Source organism: Artibeus jamaicensis, unplaced genomic scaffold (assembly GCF_021234435.1).
Source record: "Artibeus jamaicensis isolate MK-2021 breed Jamaican fruit bat unplaced genomic scaffold, CSHL_Jam_final contig_519, whole genome shotgun sequence".
Classification (NCBI taxonomy): Eukaryota; Metazoa; Chordata; class Mammalia; order Chiroptera; family Phyllostomidae; genus Artibeus; species Artibeus jamaicensis.
In genome coordinates, this window is record NW_026521871.1 from 7,989,446 (window position 1) to 8,006,423 (window position 16,978).

The following is a 16,978-nucleotide window of genomic DNA, read 5'->3' on the forward strand; positions in this document are numbered from 1 at the left end:
GAGGAAACCCACTCTCTAAACTGCCGTGTAGTCAGTCCTGGATCCAAATCTGAGATTTGGTCACCTGCCCTGTGGGTGTCCTAGGGCTCGGGCCAGGCTCTGTCTTCAGCATCATTGTAATCCTAGTACCTACTGTGATGATGCCTGTCACACAGTTGAAAAAAGGGGGGTGAGGAGAGTGACTGCCATCTATTACTCAACCACCCACCATCAATAACCAACCATCAACAGTGAACCCGCCAACCTCACCAGACGACCACTAATCAATAAACTCACCAAATAAGCACCCACCGCTCAACTATCAAACCCAATTGGACTGGTCCTTGACCACACTCTCCCCGCAAAATACACTCGGATACCTATGAATGTCGGGCCCTCTTTACTGTGCACACCATCTGAGCCCACACGTCAAAACTCCTCCCAAGTCTTCCCTCAGGACACAGCAGGGCCACCCCACACCCCCAGGCAAGGCTCCTCCTCAGGGCAGAAAACAATCTGAAAGCTGGTTGGGGCCCGTTTTGAGAGGGCAGATGTAGCCAGGTTACAGTCTCTTAATCACTGCCACTGAAACAGCTGTAGATTAGACAAAGCCTCCGTAATTTCCTTCTGCCATCCTCATTTTGTGCCTTTGGCTTGTCTCTCTCACCCCCACGCCTGCTTTCTTCTAAAAATGTAATCCCCCAGCCTAGGGAAGTATTTAGGAGAAGGGTGATTTAAGGTCGAATTATCCAAAGTATCTTCTGGAGAATATTAGTGTCCTTTGAAGTAGCATTAAAACAAGTGCCTGAGGGCAGATGAGAGGACCGGTCCCAAGACATAAGAAAACAGAAACTGAAGTTAATAGATGCTTTATTAAATGTTTGAATTTAAAATTTTATCTTTTCCACTAATCACTAAGTTTAGTATTCCCAAAAACTATATTACTTTGAAAATGAGTCACAGGTTAGTTTTTTTCACATCAAGAATTCCCAAGTGTGCATTATGCCTGCCGGCAAATCAATCACTTACAAAATAATCATGACCAAATAATAAGACCAAGCACAAATACAAATAAAAGCAAAACTATTTTTTTTAAAAAAACCTTTCAAATTATTTTATAGCAACACATACAAACACACACCTTTTTTTTTTTTTTTGTAAGTGTAAGAGATGGGTGTGTTTTATTGTATTTGATATGAAAGGTTCAGGACCTAAGGTCCTGAAACGCCCCAGCATTCTGGACACAGTCCAGACTCAGCAGGGTCACGATGCCCCTCACAGCTGATCTCTGCCCGTCTCCCCACCCTGCCCCCCCTTCCCTCCCTGCCGCTGTGCTTCTGCTCCTGGTAGAAAATCCAAGTGTATGAGCCTCCGGGTCTCTGCACAAGCTGCTCCCTCTACTTAGAACGCCCTCCTCTCCTCCGCCTTTCACTCTCTGGCTCTTCTTTAGCCATCTTCCAAGATTCAACCTCTTCCTTTCCCCTTTGGCATCATGCTCTATAACTGTAAAGAATGCCTGACAAAGTAGATAGAGTGGAACTTTCCACAAGATCAACTATGAAGCTAAATGTCCAGGACATTTAGCAACACAAGCCACCATCTTCAATTGCTGCACATTTTCCTATGACTGATGGTCTAGTCAGGGGCTCTGGCAAAGGAAGGTATATGTGTGTGTGGAGTGGGGGGCATCTATGAACTTGAATAAGAAAAAAAGTTAAAAGCTTTTTTTTAAGAAAATAAAAATGGGACATTTACTCATAACTAAAAAAAAAAATAGACAAACAAGCAAACCACTCAGCGATAGGGTAAGAGATTGAATGTGAGCTGTCAGCTCCGCCCCAGCACTACTCCTCCACGGCTGCACAGTCCGTGGGATCTCAGGAGCGAAGACCTGGACAGCAGAGGACCCATCAGCGATGCCTCGGGCCTGTGCTCTGCTGTGTCTTTAGCCATCCCTCTCTCTCTCATCTTTGGGTGCATCCTGAACAAAACATCCGTCCATGCTGATCGGCTGTCCCACGGAATCCTGGCCATTGACTGAGTCCCTCCATAGCAGCCTGGGCCTCCTTGTACGTTTCATACTCAGCTAGAGTGTACCCCTTCAGGTACTGTATGCCTATCCAGGGTGAGGGGAATGTTTTTTATTCACCCATACTCTGCAAATTTGTCATGAATGACTCCTTGGGTGGCTTCCTCATGGACTGCAATGAGAAAGATAATCTAACATCAACGGCGTTGTGGTCCAGGTTCACCTCCATGCTGCTCCACACTGCCACAATCCTCACAGATCTGCCCGTAAGACCCACCGGAGCCAAAGCCGTGGCCCTTCCATGTCTTCACTTGTCCTTCAGTTTGTGGATGCTCTGGTCTCCATTCCCATCCATGGTGAAATCTAGCACATCTGCCACCTTGCCTTGGTTGTGAAAAATGTTAAATCTTTGTTTCTAGTAACCCCTAACTAAAATGTAGCATATCTTTCCATTATGAAGGTAGACCATAAAACACAGGTGTATTATTTGAGATTTTTGTCACCAAAGAAATCAGATTATTTTCCGACCACATTATAGTGTTGGCCACACATCACTATATCAAAATTATGACAGTATTAGACTTGCTACTGGATCTTATCACTAAACATTTAAATTAATACCAATGTGCATTTACTACTATATCTCAAAAATGTATTCCTGAAAATTGTATTTCAATACAACAGCCCACATATTATTTGGACCTCTGTTTAAGATGATAGAAAGAGGGAGACTCATCCTGATGTGGGCAGCTGAAGTGTGAAGTTATGTGAAGAGGGCAAATCTGTTTCACAAGAAAAGCATGCAGTGTTCAGAGAGCCAAGGGGTCCAAAACACACTAAGTGAAGAACTCTGGCTCCAATTCATAATTTTTAGAATCAAGGAGTGTAAAGACTTCAGTGATGGGCTGGTTTTGTTACATGGACCACGGATTAGTGGGACTGTCCCTGATGGGTCAAGCCTCAGTCACCTTTCGTGGGATCCTGGGAGGTCACTGCAAATGGATGACCACCCCCCGCCCACTGGGCTCACCTATCACCTCCAAGTTATCCTCTCAGGTCCCAAATGTGATCGTTGCTATTACTTCTAGCTTGCACACCTTCTATTGTTCCCTTTGGTCTATAGAGAAGGGGTTGGCAAAGTTTTTCTGTAAAGGGCCAGAGAGTAAATATTTCGGCCTTTGTGGGCCATACAGCCTTTGTAGCAGCGGTTCAAATATACCATCATACTGAGAAAGTGGCCAGAGATACTATGCAAATGAATGGGTGTGGCCTGTGTGCCAATAAAGCTTTACTTACGAGAAAACAAAGCCGGACAGGGCCCGTAGGCCGTAGTCTGCACAGCATCATCACTGTCTAACAGCACCACCGTTCAACAGGCCTTTCCGTGGTGACTGCACTGTTTGTATGCACGCTGTCCAGAACAGTGGCCACAAGCAACATGGTGACTGAGTGCTCCAAATGTGGCCAGTGTGACTGGGGTGCTGAATTATAAACTTTATTTAATTTTAATTAATTTAAACTTACCTAACCACATGTGGCTAGTGGACAGCACAGTCAAATTGAAGCTCTTTGACACCCCCCTTTGAAGCTCTCCACACCCGTCAACAGTCAACAGCACAGTGGATGATCCCAACCTCACCAAGGGCCAGTCAGTGGGTGGTCCCGGGCACTGTCGCATTCCTGCACTTCCCACTCTGGGCCCTTTTCTGCCCTGGCAGTTCTGCGGCCCAGAACATCCTGTGTCTCCTGAATCCATCCCTTTATACAGCACTGTTCACCCACCCCACCTTTGCTACCGCCTTCCCTGACACCCCAGTGAAATGTGCTGCTCGGAATTCATGCCTCTCTGGGCGGCGGTATCATGACCCTCATCCTATAAAACGTGCCACGGCAGCTAGTGTACGCGTTCTGTCGGCTTTCCTTCACTCTAAGACTTTTAAAGATAAGGCTACACCCCTACCACAGGGTTTTTAAAATTAACGAGAATGCGCTAAATGTGTAAAATGAACACTAATTATAGCTGAGTACCTAATACAAGCTATCTAAAACTTTTTTTTAATGGCTAGAGACTAGATTACAGTAGAAAGTCTAAAGTCCAGATGGATTTCAGATCTACAGCACAAAGGGAGATTCAGCCATTTGGGTTAACATCCCATCCCACCAGCATAAGAGCTCACCTGCCCGAAGCATTGGTAAAATCCTCATTTGTAAAATCAGCTGAAAATGCCTACACCTGGCAGGAATGGCGAGCACTCAGCACAGTGCCAAGAGATATAAATGGCAGCTTCCTGGTGGCTACGAATGCCCCGTGAACACAGGGGGTAGAGGGGGCATATCCACTAGACTTGGCCGGGGCGGAAGTGCAGAAACACCATGGTGGCCATGGGATTCCAGCACCAGCCTTTCCTATAGTCTCGTTCAGGACCAGTGGGCATGACCTTGACACAACAGCTGTGCTCCCTGTTTTCTGACAGCACTAGCACTTGAAGTCACTTGGTCAGTGCACACGGAAGGCATCCACCAGCCCCAGAGCCAGGAAGCTATGGGCTGCTGCTCTGCCTGCTCAGATGACAAAGCGCCACCCCCGTAAATGTCAAGGCTGCTGCACACAAAACAGTCACTAAACTGCAGTTTCTCTGGCTACTGGGAATTCTCTGAACAGATAAGAAAATCTGGCCATTTGTTATCCCAGTTTTCTGACCGAGGCACTGTTACAACCCCTTTTACTCAGCTGTCCTACTCACCAGGCTGGGTGCCCAGTGACTGAGCCATTGTTAGCAATCAAACCGGCCCTCAGAGGGAGGGCGGGAGGGAGACACACGGCAGAGGAGGGAGCTCAAGAGTGGGCTGGGGCCATTTTAAACCTAATTCGGTTTAAAGGATGGCTTTGAACCGTGGCCGCCCTGCTGGAAGTTCTTAACTGAAGGAATCCCAGTCATGTCATAAGTTGCTGCTGATATATACAAGGGGGGACCACAAAATACCTGAATATATTTATTAAAAATTGTGTATTTATGCTTACATATTGAAACTTCAATCACCTTCAAAGCACTCTCCATTTGATGCAACACACCCATCAAGACTTTTTTCTCACTGCTCAAAACAGTTTTTGAACTTGTTGATTTTGATGCCTTTTAGTGCTTCTGTCATCTCATTTCACCTCTTCCACATCGGTAAAACATTTCCCTTTGAGGGCTTTTTTAATTTGGGGAAACAAAAAGAGTCACTCGGGGCTACATGGGGTGAATTGGGGGGGTGGAGCAGAGTGATCCTGCCGTTTTGGGTCACAAACTGCTGAACGCTCAGGGCAGTGTGGCCAGTTGCACTCATAAATCACCCATCATGAAATGGGCAAATGTGCTGAGTTTTGAAAAACAATCACTGAAGCTGAACGCAGCCTCTCACAACAACGCCAGCTGGCACACTGATACAGATGGGTTCCTAGAACACTCCCCTAGTGGAGAGGCCTGTACTACAAGGGCCCCACCCTCCAGAAGATAATTCTGGCTTTTCAGGGGTTAACCCTCATATAGGAAGTGTTTTTTCCTAGTCATCATCCATTTTTCCTAACTATAAAATACCCTACTGCAATCAATTCTGATTATACTCGAAGTGTTGGTAAAATAATGTGAGTCTCTCCCCATGACCCCATCCATACAGGTCAGGGTTGGTCTGCTGTTAATGCCGACCACCTTGGACCTGCCTCAGGCTTCGCTTGTCCAGCATTTTTCTCAAGCCTCAACACTTCTTCTGTGGCTCACAGAAATCACTCGAGTCTCAACCCTGGCTACATGCTGGAACCACCTGGAAAGGTGGTTTTTTTTTAACTTAAAAAAAAAAGAAGAAAAAGAAGCAGCACTGCCTCTTCCCAAAAGAAAACAAAAATGAGTGTTCCCTGGGGGTCAGGCCACGGGGTCAGCAATTTTTAAAGCTTCCCATGCAGCCAGGGTTCGGAACCATTGTTGGAAACCCGACCTCACATGAATGTGATCACACCAAAATCCTCACCCAAGAGGACAACCCTCTCTTCAACTGCAAATGGGCCTCAGGCAAAAACCCCAAGAGAGGTAAACGAGGGAAGAGAAAAGCAAGTGTACCGGGAACTCACCGCGCCCAAGGCTATTCGGTCAAGCCTCCTCTCTCACAGACACAGATGCAATAGGCCACTTTTCTCAAAAGAATGAAACCACATTCTAAGAAAAAGATGCTGCTGCTATTCCCCTGGAATAAATACGCTGCAGTGGTGAGCAGAGGGCCAGAAGGGTCCTCCCGAGAACTGTGCTTCAGTTTTTCTTTTTTTAAAGAACACCCATTTATAATAAAATCTTACACAGAGGGTTAGAAGCTGCTGTAGACGAGAGAGAAAAGTCATTCATTGGAGAAGCCTTGCCCACAGCGGGCCCATTGCACAGAGGGGTCAGACAGAGGAACGGTCAGGCATACTCGAAAGCAAAGGTGAGCCCTGGCCAGTGCGGCTCAGCTGGCTAGAGTGTCGTCCCGTAAACTGAAAGGTCCTGGGTTCAATAATCTGCAATGGGCCTGGGTTGCAGATTTCGTACTGGTTGGGGCATGTGTGAGAAGCAACCAATCCAAGTTTCTCTCACATCGATGTTTTTCTCCCTCTCTCTCTCTCCCTTCCCCTGGAAGCATGTCCTCAGGTGAAGATTATATATATTTAAAGCAGACATGTGATTAGGCCCAACTCTCTGGAAGACTTCCTCCAAGTGCCCAGCTGATATCAGCCACTCACAGAGTAACAACTCATATATCCAAACACCCTGAATGCAGTATTTCGTGAGCAACAGGCCCAAATATTATCCCATTTTACAGATGCCAAAACAGAGGCTTCAAGAGGCCAAGCTATTTGCCCAGGGCCCATGTACAGGTGAGTGGTGGGGCCCCAGGGGGATGATGTGGAAGAAAAATGGGCTAAGGAGAATCTGTTTTAGCCTCCCCATTACGTGAGCCAACCTGAAGGCTCTGGGTCAATGCTTCCAAATTCTAATTAGACAAGAAAGCCAAGTGAGCTGGAGGTCAGGCCTTCTGTAGCCAAGCTCTGAGCCCCTCACCTGCTCACCAGGGAGTTTTTACACCTGGTAAAGTGTGCAGGCCATTAGCACTTCAGCCAGGCCAAAGTAACTTGGGTAACTGCTTAAATGGGACCTCCATCAGGCCAGAGAAACCTGAGTACAAAACCCAGCCCAGGACCAGAAACCCCAGCCCTGGACCCACGTTTTTCCACAATGTTTTATGGGAGATTTCAGATAAAGTGAAATGGCTACAGTTACCACACTCAACACTTGAGTAAAGTCAGGACCCCTTCTAGTCTGTGACAGCCCACTCATGCACAACAAATTACCCTTTAAAAATAAAATTTAAAAAATTGTAAAGCTCCGTCTATTTCTTCCAACTCACAAGGCAGAGAGGGTTTAGTCAGTGTCCAAATCCAGAGGACTTTCCCTCCCTCTGCACAAGGGGCCTCCCACAGCACAGGGCCAGGCCAGGCGGATGGTGGGGGCCCAGCAGGTACCAAATATGCATTTCTAGAACTACTCTGAACAGCCTAATGAACAATTTCCACATCAGCCCCCCTTCCTCCCCAATTTAAGGGCCCCACTCAGAGCTGCAAAACAGTCCTGACACCCCCTTTGCAGCTCCTGAAGTGTCCATGGAGAACGAGCCAATTTTTCCAAGGCACTGGGCCAACAGTGTGATCACATGCTGCACCAGAAGCTTCTGATTGTTCGTCAGAACGCGGAGACCTGGCTGCGGGTTGCATGCAGGCGGGAGGCTCCGTCAGGCTTCCTGTTGTAATAAATTCCTCCACACCCCACCTGTGAAACTCCATTTCCATTTATTACCAAAACTGGAGCCCTGGCTTTCTAGCTTTTTCCTGAGGCCTGGAAGCTGGCTTTTCCAGCTAATGACATCACTGACAGGCTTCTGACAATGGCTCCAGAGAGGTTTAACTTTTCACTAATACCTAGCAAGAGCACATTCCACAGGGGTGAGGTCGTGTTTAGCTAATTCCTAATCTGACCATTCCCCAGCACCCAAAGCTGCAGCGTGCTGAGATGCCACGGCAGCTCTCCCAGGACACTCACAGACAGAGCTTCCGCTAACGCCGCTCCCAGCAAACATGAACACCCGGGCCCCGCTGAGCAGGCAGCGGGACTGAGAGCCGCCAGATTTTGCAAATAAAATACAGACCACCCAATTAAATATGAATTTAGATAAACAGTAAGTATTTAGTGTAAATATGTCTCACTCAGTGACTTGTAACATGAGAGAACTGTCTGCCGTATTTGGAACATACTTACACTAAAAAGTTAAATTTGAATTTCAGATAACCAGCAAGTAATGTTTTAGTGTGAGTGTGTGCAAATGGCAAACACCACCTGAACCAAGAGATAGCACTTCGCATCCCTGACAGCTGGACAAATTGTCGGATGTGCCTTCCCTCTTGGAGTGTGTGATGCAGTTGGAAGCACTCCTGACCTTTGGAAGTGAACTTGCCAAAAATGTTTAACTCGAGTTTAATCACAAGCAAAGAGGCAAATCCATTACAGCGCAGGGAACACTCCACGCCCCGCGACTCCACGTGTCGTGCGCAGGCAGCGAGCACCGGCATTCTCTGCAGTTCCGGCAGAAGCACATTCTCAGGCCCACGAACGTGCACTTCACCAAAACCATTAAGAAATGGAGACTGTACAGGGAGGTTATTTTGGAGTGTCTACACTATTCCTTCATGCTATCTGTAGGGTTAAAAGTTTCCAGTGAATTTCAGGGGGGGAAAAATACATTATTGCTAAAATTACACTTTAAATAAGTCAAGCATTGGGCCCTGGCGGGGGGGGGGGGGGGGCTCAGTTGGTTGGAGCGTCATCCTGTAACCAAAAGGCTGTGGGTTCAGTCCCCAGTTAAGGAACATACCCAGGCTGTGGATTTGATCCCTAGTCAGGGCATTACAGGAGGCAACCAATCCATGTTTCTCTCTCATCAATGTTTCTCTGTTTCTCTCCCTCCCTCCTCCTGTCTTTTTCTCCCTCCCCGCTCTTCTCTCTCTCTAAAATCGATAAACATATTCTCAAGTGAGGATTAAAAAAATGATACATAAGTCAAACATAAGAAAATAAATATAATAAAAATTTTCATTACAACTCTGGTTCTTGAGTGTTTGTGTTAATTAACATGTATTAATTTTCTTGGCAATACAAGAAAGAACACACTTTCTTCCAAGAAACCAACTTTTCTCCCAGGTGTGAAAACATTTAAGAAAAGTAGCAGCTACTCAGGTTCAGGGAGGCTGAGAAAATCCCCCATTTTATCTCCACATGTAGAGACTGGCTTTCCAGGAAAACGCCTACCAGGCGAAGGAAAAATCTGAAAACTTCCCAGCTCTGTTTTCAAAGTCATGCCCTATACATTCCCTTATTTGGCCATAAAAAGGAATGAAGTATGTATACGACGTGGATGAACCTTGAAAACATTCTGCTAAGTGAAAAAAGTCAGTCGCAACAGACCACATGTTGCCTAATTCTACCACATGAATGTCCAGAAGCAGCAAATCCACAGAGACAGGAACATGTTGCTGGTTGCCAGGGGTGGGGGTGGGGGTGGGGGGTGTGACTGCTAACCGGGCACCAGGGTTTCTCTGGGGGGATAAAAATGTTCTAAAATGACATCGCAGTGATATCTGTACACTCTGTGAACATACTAAAAAGTGAACAACTTAAAGATGTGAATTTTACAGCGTGTGAATTATATCTCAGTAAAGCTGGGCTTGTATTATTTTTTGTGTTTTAAAAAAAATTCTATATATTCCTCTAGGCTATGAGGTCTGCCTTATTCTTCCTAGCAGAAGGCAGTTGCAGGCAGGATTACAACAAGCCAAATCCCCAGACCCGAAGCCAGAGGCCTGGGTTCCGGCCCAGCCTCCACCGCTCCCTGTGTGACCCTGAGCACGTCCTGCCCCTCCCTCAGATTTTATCTTCCAGCCTGTAAACTCAGGGCTGGACCAGGAAGTATTTCCAATTTCTCCACGACATTCTCTGAGGACCAACTACGAGTCTTTTACCACTGTTTTAAAACAGCAAAGTTATCGAACTTCCCTTAACTTCATGATAAAACTTCATTTGGTTCACCGAAGGTCCAGTTTCAAGTTTACAAAATTTTATGATCCTTTAGTGGTCTTGGGCTTTGATAACATGGCACCTGTCCTCATCCTTAGCATTCTGATTCAATTCAAAAGACATAAAGGTGGGGAAGGAAGGTCATTTTCAACACTGAGCAAGGATTTTAAGAGACATTATCTCCAACACACTTTCAGGATTCCCTTTGAGCAAGCAGAATCATGAGCCCCCACTCCAACCCCAGTGAGAATGCCAGAGGAGAGGCCAGCCAATGACCCACAGGCCTGGTAATTAATTAGGGTTTTCCACACCTAGTAAAGCTCAGGATGGCAAAAGGACACATCCCTCTCACCCAGCCTCATCTCTACAAACTTATTTGTCATCTTTTGGGCAGCAGAAGCCAGACATTGCAGCCACAGTGGACAAAACTCTCTGCAAAGCCAAAGGCAACATGCTGGAAGTAATCAGTGCTGATTAGTGTTTGGGGAAATCCTTGGCCTAAGTGCACTCTTTGACTTGGTTTTTCCAGCAGAAGCCATGCAGACTTGGGCCTGAAAGAAGGAAATTCCCATTCATAGCTCTAGGACAGTGCCATCTACTCTATAGGAAGAAGCAGAGAGGAGTGCTCAGACGGTCCCAAAGTGCTAATCCTGGGCCTGACTTCCAGGAAGCAGGAATCCACGTAGCTGGGCACTTTTAATGTTGGGAACTTTACGCAACATTTTCCTAGCTTGGGAGAGAGGCCCTAGGTACTATTTATATCAACAGCTACGTCCAAGCTGTTGACAATAAGTAAGATAAGGAGAAACGCCCGTTTGTCCCTTCTGGACCACCAGCCTACATCACCTCCCCAAGAATAAGCTCCACCCCCAGATATGTCTGTAAGGGCCCAGGCCCAGCCTCCACAGCTGAATGGATTGGGGTGGAACCTCCAAAGGGAGATGAATCACTTTCTCCTTTGAGGTCCTAGCATATGGCTGGATTGAGTAAACTGTAAACGGCCAGGAGCCATGCGGCAGCCACGCTGTGTGCGGTACTAGAGCAGCCAATCTGTGTACAGAGAGAGGGGAACAAGATACACACACCAGGGAAACCAGAGGCCATACACTTGGCTTTCTGCTTCCTGGTCCCGTCTTCCTGAGGCCCCTGTAGGATTGCCCTAGGTCTGAGAACCCACGATAAGGATCGCTGGTTAGGTTCTTTATACGGATAATTGTTTCCGATGGCCACCTAGTACAGTGGGGGAGGGGTGCTTGAGACAGGCCACCCTAAGCAGTGGTTGGCTGAGAGCTAGGTACATGATTCGAAGGGGCATAATCAGGGAATCCTGAACTTTGTATGGGAACGGCTGGAAAGAGTTTTGTGCTTGTCACTTTCACTCGATCTTTCTCTTCCCGCTGGGCTTGCTCAGGGCGGCCTACAGGGCCATAGAGGCAGCAGCCTTCCTGCCACCATGTAAAGCCCAAGGGGACACAGTAGAGATGAAGAGAAAGATCAAACTCTGATGACCCATTTGAGCCTTGGGACCCAACCACACTTGAGGGTAGCCCTACTATGGGACTCCTCAGCTACTGGGCAAGCAGTCCCCTTCTTTTGTCTTTAAGTAGTTTCAAATAGGTTTCTACCACTTGCCACTAAAGAAAAAATCTTAATAAAACCATCCTAACAACAATTTTTTCATTTAATTTATAGCTCAACTAAGTTCCTCTGACCTGTACTTAAAAGAACGGTACCTGATAAATTACCAATATGTTTTATCTATTCTATATAGTTAGAGTTTAAGACATATTTTTCTCAAAATTACCCAACATTGCACCCAACCCCAGTTCCTACCCAACCCCATCAGGAGAATTGAAGAGAAGTTTGATGACCTTGGACAAGAACAGGACATGGTCCTGTCCTCAGCTCCCTGAGATTAATTCCCTCATAGCACTATGCTATGGCTATAAACATTCTCAGCACAAAACAGCCAACTGGGTAAGATCTGAGAACTGCTTTGTGCCCTGAGATGAACGGGGATAAATCTAGAGACAATGAAGCTCCTGAAAGGTGCACAAACAACAACAAAAACTAATCAAACGGAGCTAAAGCAAATCTGAGGTTTACCCATTGTGAATGAGGAGGCCAAGTTCATTACAGCTGGTTTCCAGGACAATTTGGAAAACCAGACTGGTATGAATCAAGAATTGTTGGGGATTTTAGGAGATTTTTCAACCCAGGTTGCAGAAAACCCACACAAACCAAACACAGGCGGCTTTGCCAAGAATGCAAAATTGGCCTGCACCTAAGACAGTCCCTTGAAGGGCAAGGGGAAGAATGGGGTCAATTGGGAAACTGAAGAAATGAAATGCTTTGCCAAACTGGCCACAGAAAGAATCTCAAGAATGCTAAAATCTAACCCCTTTAATGAGTCTCAGAACTCTAAAAATGCAAGCCGTGAAGACATTCAGGGCAACCCAGCTGGGTGAGCCCCATACAGGGGCTGCTTAAACAGCTAAATTGTCAGCTGGGACCACCCAGCCAGCCTCAGTCAATACAGGCTGCAAGCTCTTAGGGGAATCCACAACGACAATCCAACAAGGATCGGTGAGGTAGGTTTGAAAAGCACAGACCAGATGACCCTGTACAATCACACAACTGCTTTAATCTCAACTTGCTAAATCAAGGGTCTGCAGATTCCAAGGCTGTAGTTAAAGCTGTTTAGCTCGAGGCACATATTTAAGGCAGGTATGTCTGTTTTCAAGTGGCCTAAGATACCAAAGCAATGGGGGTGGATAAGTTACCTATTACTTGGAACCTAAGGAATGAAGAGGTTGGCTTAGAGCTCAGGGCCTGTCCCACAGGTGGTGTGAGTTGTGGGAGAGGGTTGTTCAAGAATAGCAAGGAGGCCCTGACTGGTGTGGCTCAGTGGGTTGGACATTATCCTACATGCCAAAAAATCATGGGTTCAATTCCTAATCAGGGCACATGCCTGGGTTGGGAGAAGCAACCAATCCATGTTTCTCTCCCTCTCTTTCTCCCTCTTTTTGCCTCTCTAAAAATAAATAAAATGAAAGAGAAAGAGAAAGAGAAAGAGGAAGAGGAAGAGGAAGAGGAAGAGGAAGAGGAAGAGGAAGAGGAAGGAAGGAAGGAAGAAAGAAAGAAAGAAAGAAAGAAAGAAAGAAAGAAAGAAAGAAAGAGAAGACAGAAAGACATGAACCCTCCCACCCAGCCCACCCCAACCCCGAGACCTGCCACATCCTAGCCCAATTACTACCCTCTGGCTCAGAGACTAACCCAGCAATCCAGGGACACTCTGCTGCCTCAGAGAGATGTACACACCTGACAACTCATCTTTGGAAATCCCTGCTAACATGCCTTATTGTTTTATAAATGAGAATAATCCTATGGCTTTTCTTCATTGTAATATAAGTAAAATGATTCTAAATCAAATTAAATCCTCTGTTACCACACAGAGCTCTGGTCTCCAGAGTTCCTCCAGACCTGGCGCTGGGCTCAGCCACTGGCTTACACACTGGGTGACCTTAAATGGAACCATGGTTTTCTCATCTGTAAAATGGGGATTAACAACATTCTTCAGACTTCCAGTGAGGATTAACTGAGATGAGGCATAAAAAACTGCCTGGTACATGGTAGGAGCCCAATCACTATGTATGGTTAGCACTCAAATAATGTTCTAATTAAGTTTCTATAATGATCAAACTGAAATAAAACAAGGCCCTGGCTGGTGCAGCTCAGTGGATTATGTGCTGACCTGTGAACCAAAGGGTCGCCGGTTAGATTCCCGGTCAGGGTACATGTCTGGGTTGTAGGCCAGGTCCCCAGTAGGGGGCAGGTGAGAGGCAACCACACATTGATGTTTCTCTCCCTCTCTTTCTCTCTTTTACCCTCTCTATAAATGAACAAATAAATAAATAAAATCTTTAAAAAAAAAAAGAACAAGTATGTGTCAATTTTGTGATCTTAAAAAAAGAAATAAAGATTTAGGGCAAAATTTAGAGAGAAAAAATAAGATATACATAGTTCTCATATATGAACGGGATGGACGGGGACTATGTTTTAAAGGAACCACGTCCTTAGATCTAACCCCACCACACACACAATCAGGTCTGGCAGGCACAGACTAGGAGGCTGTCCACCTGCCTTAACAAGAAGGCCAATGGCTCCATGAGTAGGACGTAAAACTGCCACCAGGTTGCAGGCCAGAAGCCAGCTCCACAGGGTAGAACGTAACTTTTTACTCACTCTCCCCTGTAGTTTCAGTGGCTGTCCTATTTGCTTTTGCTCCCTGGGTCAAAGTGTACTATTATTCACCAAACACTAATCCTGCAGGAGAGCTAAACAAGTCAGACGCTTCAGCACAGCACTGGGGGCTTTCCTACCCCGGCACCCAAGGAGCTGGCTTGCTTCTACACGGTTCCTCACAATGTGAGATTTCACCTCCTTGTGGGAGCAGGTATTGCTGTTGAACAGCTGAGGCCAAAACCTGAGACTTTCTACCCACAAAAACAAACAAACAAAAAAAACAAAAACAGGGTACTATTCTAGGCAAAAAGTAGAATACAGTTACTGGCATCCTTCCAAGAGCAAATCAGAGTATTTCTGAATCCTTAGCAAGGAAAAGAACACTCAATAAGTTTCCATTTTCAGAGCCCAAGAAGGCTAGTTCTGTTCGGTCTAGGCACTGTGGTTTTTGTCACTCAGCAGCTTGAATTACAGAAGAAATGAAGTCTGGTAGGAAGTGCACTAGCTGGGAAAACAAGATGTGGGAGGTAACCTAGTTTCAACCCAGTCGGACTAGCCCCAGGTTAATTGTTAACCTCTGGGCAAGAGTTTTCCCACCTAGGAAATGGGGTGTCTACAGCATGGGCCCTCCCCTACATGGCAAAGAACAAAGACCCAAGAGACCATTTTTCATGAGAATTTGCTCAAGGGTGGAATCAGTTTTCTATATGATTTTTTTATCTATCAAACCCTAATGCAGCAAAGCACAGAAATGAGTTCTACCAACCAAAGCCACGCATGTCTGCTTGTCAACTCCATGGTTGTGACAATCCTTATACAACTCTAACTTCCAGTAGTCAGCAAAGGCACTTACATGGGCTGCTGCTATTAGCACAAATTAGTCAACAACATCTGAGTTTTTCCCAGGTGCTAGGTCCTGCTGAGAGCGCAGCTGTGCCCAGGAAGGGGCAGAACAGACAAAGCAGATGACCGCGGGACTGGAACTGAGGTGATTCACAAAGCACCACATTTTGATTCTAAGCAGGCCTCAACCTCAGAGTCTCCAACAATAGTCTCAAGAATTTATTACCACTGCTGTTTTCGTTGATTTTATTTTTATAATCACTTGCTCTTTATGGCAAGTGATAGTTTTCTACTGGTGATCCAGTTCTAGAATTTCCTTTTAAAATAAATAAATGTAGGTATGCCTAGAAGCAATTTTTAAAAAGCCTTTTCTCTTCAAATCATCTTTTTCCATACCAGCTGATAAGCATCTTGAGTCACCACAGTGGCGGTAGCCGGGTTGCACAGAAGTAGTTGCTGTCGTGAAATGGATTTATGACAATCCACTGACAATCCATTGTAGGGCAACCCTACAGTGGATTTATGACAATTACATTGTGTTTGTCATAAATCCACGTGTTCTTCTCTTCCAGATGACTGTAACTGCAAAGTGGAGCTAGCTTTGACATCTGATGGCAGGCGATAGTTTGCTACCCTCCTTCTGTGGACATTCTATATGAACATGCAAAGCCTACCCCTCAGCCAGATCCTGTGCATACTATGAAGAAACTTGATCCTTATTACAGGATCAAGTACTGAAAAACAGATTAAAAGAAAAAGATGAACACTTTGTTTCCAAAGTGTTGCTAGAACAATGTAGCAAAACGTTCTTTACTATTGAGCACTGCTAGGGGATAGTACAGACGTGGTAAGAAACTGAATCCTCCAAGAGACAGATGATACTGAGGTTTGCAGTAATCAAACAGAAATGTTACCCTGGGTCTCATTTGCCATTTGAGAAAATGGAATCAAGTATACTCACTACTATGTTATATAGCAGAATAATAATGAAATGTCTTTTCATCTAAAAAAAGAAAAGAAAACCAAAGGGCTTCGAGGCTGCTCTGGGAAGGCTGTGGTCAGGAACAGTCTCGTGGCCATTGCACTACCACTATATGGATCACCTGTGTGGACAGTGCTGCGAGAACAACAGAGAGGAAATGGCTAACTCTATATGGGGATTTGAACGGGGCCTACAAGGGAAGAGGCATCTGAATTGGTTCCTGAGCTCCGGGGAAATGACTAGTCAAGCAGAGGGAAGATGAAGGCCGAGCCACAGAGGGGTGAAGGAGAGAAGTGCCATCAGCAGTATGGGGTTCGGTGCAGCTGATGTGAATGAGCGTTGAGGCCAACACCGGCAGCCCACTGGACGTCATGTATTCTGAAGGCTATTCACAGGCTAAAAAATCAAACCATTACAAAGTTTCATGGAGGCCTTAACTGGGTTTCATATCCAGGACCGCACGGCCCCATGGAGCACCATGGTCAGTGGGGAAGAGCCTCAGGCCTGCCGGGGGGAGAAGAGAGGCAGCACCAGAGCCAGCTGTCTGCCAACCCTAATTCTGGGTTGGCTCAAAGTTTACAAATAAGGAAACTGAGGCCCGAAGACAGAGCTGATGAAGAGCACAGTCAGAACAAGGACCAGGTGTGCTTTTTCCATGTTCTTCTTAGTCCATGTTCCAGGATCCATTTCTATCTGAGCCTGGAGCACTTGAGGCCACGGACTCATTATTCTAAAAAGCACATTTGCTCTCTAAGTCTTGAGTCAATT

General features: G+C 45.9%; 1 protein-coding gene and 1 pseudogene across 5 annotated transcripts in view; both read right to left on the reverse strand.

Annotated features, from left to right (window-relative positions):
• Positions 1–16,978, reverse strand: part of FLNB (filamin B) — a 137,518-nt gene that overhangs the window by 97,983 nt on the left and 22,557 nt on the right. The window lies entirely within an intron of this gene.
• On the reverse strand, positions 32–2,421 carry LOC119043359 (RNA-binding protein 8A-like; annotated as a pseudogene).